Below are 5,000 nucleotides of genomic sequence, written 5' to 3'. Positions count from 1 at the left end.
GTGCCGAGTTCACCGGCCCCGAGCACCAGCGGTCAGCCACGGAGGGTGCTGGATCATCCATACTTCCATAGCTCCAGAGCTCCATAGCCCCGGAGCTCCATAGCCCCGGAGCTCCATAGCCCCGGAGCTCCATAGCTCCATAGCCCCGGAGCTCCATAGCCCCGGAGCTCCATAGCCCCGGAGCTCCATAGCTCCATAGCCCCGGAGCTCCATAGCCCCGGAGCTCCATAGCTCCATAGCCCCGGAGCTCCATAGCCCCGGAGCTCCATAGCCCCGGAGCTCCATAGCCCCGGAGCTCCATAGCCCCGGAGCTCCATAGCCCCAGAGCTCCATACTTCCATAGCCCCAGAGCTCCATAGCTCCATACTTCCATAGCTCCAGCCGCGGAGGGTGCTGGCTGGTGGCTCCATAGCTCCATACTTCCATACTTGCAGCCACGGAGTTGGCTAAAATTGCACTAAGTGCGAAAGCCCATTCATTTACAACGGCGTGTCCGCCAGGCGGCGACATTTCCCCGTTACCGGTGGCTGCGCGGCGGGTGAGTGACAGAGCTTATCCGAGCGGCTGGAACTCTGCGCCGGCGTGGTCGAGCGTGAGGCCCCGGCCCTTTGGCTGCCTGGTACCTAAAACACTTCCATTGATCCAGCCACGGAGGGTGCTGGCTGGTGGCTCCATAGCTCCATAGCTCCATAGCACCAGAGCTCCATAGCTCCATAGCACCAGAGCTCCATAGCTCCATAGCACCAGAGCTCCATAGCTCCATAGCACCAGAGCTCCATAGCTCCATAGCACCAGAGCTACATAGCTCCATAGCACCAGAGCTCCATAGCTCCATAGCACCAGAGCTCCATAGCTCCATAGCACCAGAGCTCCATAGCTCCATAGCACCAGGGCTCCATAGCTCCATAGCTCCAGGGCTCCATAGCTCCAGGGCTCCATAGCTCCATAGCTCCAGGGCTCCATAGCTCCATACCTCCAGAGCTCCATAGCTCCAGCCTGGGTGGCTGGTGGCTCCATAGCTCCATACTTCCATAGCTCCAGTCAGAGAGTTGGCGAAAATTGCACTAAGTGCGAAAGCCCATTCATTTACAACGGCGTGTCCGCCAGGCGGCGACATTTCCCCGTTACCGGTGGCTGCGTGGCGGGTGAGTGACAGAGCTTATCCGAGCGGCTGGAACTCTGCGCCGGCGTGGTCGAGCGTGAGGCCCCGGCCCTTTGGCTGCCTGGTACCTAAAACACTTCCATTGATCCAGCCACGGAGGGTGCTGGCTGGTGGCTCCATAGCTCCATAGCTCCATAGCACCAGAGCTCCATAGCTCCATAGCACCAGAGCTCCATAGCTCCATAGCACCAGAGCTCCATAGCTCCATAGCACCAGAGCTCCATAGCTCCATAGCACCAGAGCTACATAGCTCCATAGCACCAGAGCTCCATAGCTCCATAGCACCAGAGCTCCATAGCTCCATAGCACCAGAGCTCCATAGCTCCATAGCACCAGAGCTCCATAGCTCCATAGCTCCAGGGCTCCATAGCTCCAGGGCTCCATAGCTCCATAGCTCCAGGGCTCCATACCTCCAGAGCTCCATAGCTCCAGCCTGGGTGGCTGGTGGCTCCATAGCTCCATACTTCCATAGCTCCAGTCAGAGAGTTGGCGAAAATTGCACTAAGTGCGAAAGCCCATTCATTTACAACGGCGTGTCCGCCAGGCGGCGACATTTCCCCGTTACCGGTGGCTGCGTGGCGGGTGAGTGACAGAGCTTATCCGAGCGGCTGGAACTCTGCGCCGGCGTGGTCGAGCGTGAGGCCCCGGCCCTTTGGCTGCCTGGTACCTAAAACACTTCCATTGATCCAGCCACGGAGGGTGCTGGCTGGTGGCTCCATAGCTCCATAGCTCCATAGCACCAGAGCTCCAGAGCTCCATAGCACCAGAGCTCCATAGCTCCATAGCACCAGAGCTCCATAGCTCCATAGCACCAGAGCTCCATAGCTCCATAGCACCAGAGCTCCATAGCTCCATAGCACCAGAGCTCCATAGCTCCATAGCACCAGAGCTCCATAGCTCCATAGCACCAGAGCTCCATAGCTCCATAGCACCAGAGCTCCATAGCTCCATAGCACCAGAGCTCCATAGCTCCATAGCACCAGAGCTCCATAGCTCCATAGCACCAGAGCTCCATAGCTCCATAGCTCCAGCCTGGGTGGCTGGTGGCTCCATAGCTCCATACTTCCATAGCTCCAGTCAGAGAGTGTGCTAAAATTGCACTAAGTGCGAAAGCCCATTCATTTACAACGGCGTGTCCACAAGGCGGCGACATTTCCCCGTTACCGGTGGCTGCGCGGCGGGTGAGTGACAGAGCTTATCCGAGCGGCTGGAACTCTGCGCCGGCGTGGTCGAGCGGCTGGCCTCGGTAGTTGAGGTACCAGGGGTGGGGCGGGGAGCTCCAGGCGGGTCTTGTGAGAGAGTGAATCCGAGCGGCTGGAACTCTGCGCCGGCGTGGTCGAGCGGCTGGCCTCGGTAGTTGAGGTACCAGGGGTGGGCCGGGGAGCTCCAGGCGGGGCTTGTGAGAGAGTGAAGCCGAGCGGCTGGAACTCTGGGCCGGCGTGGTTGAGCCACGGAGGGTGCTGGCTGGTGGCTCCATAGCTCCAGAGCTCCAGAGCTCCATAGCTCCATACTTCCATAGCTCCATAACTCCATACTTCCATAGCTCCATACTTCCATAGCCCCAGAGCTCCATAGCTCCATACTTCCATAGCTCCAGAGCTCCATAGCTCCATACTTCCTTAGCTCCATAGCTCCAGAGCTCCATAGCTCCATAGCTCCATACTTCCATAGCTCCAGAGCTCCATGGCTCCATACTTCCATAGCTCCAGCCTGGCTGGCTGGTGGCTCCATAGCTCCATACATCCATAGCTCCATAGCTCCATACTTCCATAGCTCCAGAGCTCCATAGCTCCATAGCTCCATAGCTCCAGGGCTCCAGGGCTCCATAGCTCCATACCTCCAGAGCTCCATACCTCCAGAGCTCCAGAGCTCCATAGCACCAGAGCTCCATGGCTTCAGAGCTCCATAGCACCATAGCTCCATACCTCCAGAGCTCCAGGGCTCCATAGCTCCATAGCTCCATAGCTCCATAGCTCCATACCTCCAGAGCTCCATAGCACCAGAGCTCCATGGCTCCATAGCTCCAGCCTGGGTGGCTGGTGGCTCCATAGCTCCATACTTCCATAGCTCCAGTCAGAGAGTTGGCGAAAATTGCACTAAGTGCGAAAGCCCATTCATTTACAACGGCGTGTCCGCCAGGCGGCGACATTTCCCCGTTACCGGTGGCTGCGCGGCGGGTGAGTGACAGAGCTTATCCGAGCGGCTGGAACTCTGCGCCGGCGTGGTCGAGCGGCTGGCCTCGGTAGTTGAGGTACCAGGGGTGGGGCGGGGAGCTCCAGGCGGGTCTTGTGAGAGAGTGAAGCCGAGCGGCTGGAACTCTCGGCCGGCCTGGTCGAGCGGCTGGCCTCGGTAGTTGAGGTACCAGGGGCGGGCTGGGGAGCTCCAGGCGGGGCTTGTGAGAGAGTGAAGCCGAGCGGCTGGAACTCTGGGCCGGCCTGGTCGAGCGGCTGGCCTCGGTAGTTGAGGTACCAGGGGTGGGCTGGGGAGCTCCAGGCGGGGCTTGTGAGAGAGTGTAGCCGAGCGGCTGGAACTCTGGGCCGGCGTGGTTGAGCAGCATGCCCGCGGAGGTGGCTCTTCCATAGGCAGGGAGGGTGCTGGAGCTCCACACTTCCATAGGCAGGGAGGGTGCTGGAGCTCCACACTTCCATAGGCAGGGAGGGTGCTGGAGCTCCACACTTCCATAGGCAGGGAGGGTGCTGGAGCTCCACACTTCCATAGGCAGGGAGGGTGCTGGAGCTCCACACTTCCATAGGCAGGGAGGGTGCTGGAGCTCCACACTTCCATAGGCAGGGAGGGTGCTGGAGCTCCACACTTCCATAGGCAGGGAGGGTGCTGGAGCTCCACACTTCCATAGGCAGGGAGGGTGCTGGAGCTCCACACTTCCATAGGCAGGGAGGGTGCTGGAGCTCCACACTTCCATAGGCAGGGAGGGTGCTGGAGCTCCACACTTCCATAGGCAGGGAGGGTGCTGGAGCTCCACACTTCCATAGGCAGGGAGGGTGCTGGAGCTCCACACTTCCATAGGCAGGGAGGGTGCTGGAGCTCCACACTTCCATAGGCAGGGAGGGTGCTGGAGCTCCACACTTCCATAGGCAGGGAGGGTGCTGGAGCTCCACACTTCCATAGGCAGGGAGGGTGCTGGAGCTCCACACTTCCATAGGCAGGGAGGGTGCTGGAGCTCCACACTTCCATAGGCAGGGAGGGTGCTGGAGCTCCACACTTCCATAGGCAGGGAGGGTGCTGGAGCTCCACACTTCCATAGGCAGGGAGGGTGCTGGAGCTCCACACTTCCATAGGCAGGGAGGGTGCTGGAGCTCCACACTTCCATAGGCAGGGAGGGTGCTGGAGCTCCACACTTCCATAGGCAGGGAGGGTGCTGGAGCTCCACACTTCCATAGGCAGGGAGGGTGCTGGAGCTCCACACTTCCATAGGCAGGGAGGGTGCTGGAGCTCCACACTTCCATAGGCAGGGAGGGTGCTGGAGCTCCACACTTCCATAGGCAGGGAGGGTGCTGGAGCTCCACACTTCCATAGGCAGGGAGGGTGCTGGAGCTCCACACTTCCATAGGCAGGGAGGGTGCTGGAGCTCCACACTTCCATAGGCAGGGAGGGGTGCTGGAGCTCCACACTTCCATAGGCAGGGAGGGTGCTGGAGCTCCACACTTCCATAGGCAGGGAGGGTGCTGGAGCTCCACACTTCCATAGGCAGGGAGGGTGCTGGAGCTCCACACTTCATAGGCAGGGAGGGTGCTGGAGCTCCACACTTCCATAGGCAGGGAGGGTGCTGGAGCTCCACACTTCCATAGGCAGGGAGGGTGCTGAGCTCACACTTCCATAG

This window comes from Syngnathus leptorhynchus, unplaced genomic scaffold, assembly GCF_054491065.1.
Source record: "Syngnathus leptorhynchus isolate UIUO unplaced genomic scaffold, UIUO_Slep HiC_scaffold_700, whole genome shotgun sequence".
Lineage (NCBI taxonomy): Eukaryota > Metazoa > Chordata > Actinopteri > Syngnathiformes > Syngnathidae > Syngnathus > Syngnathus leptorhynchus.
Note: the sequence above shows the minus strand (reverse complement) of the source record.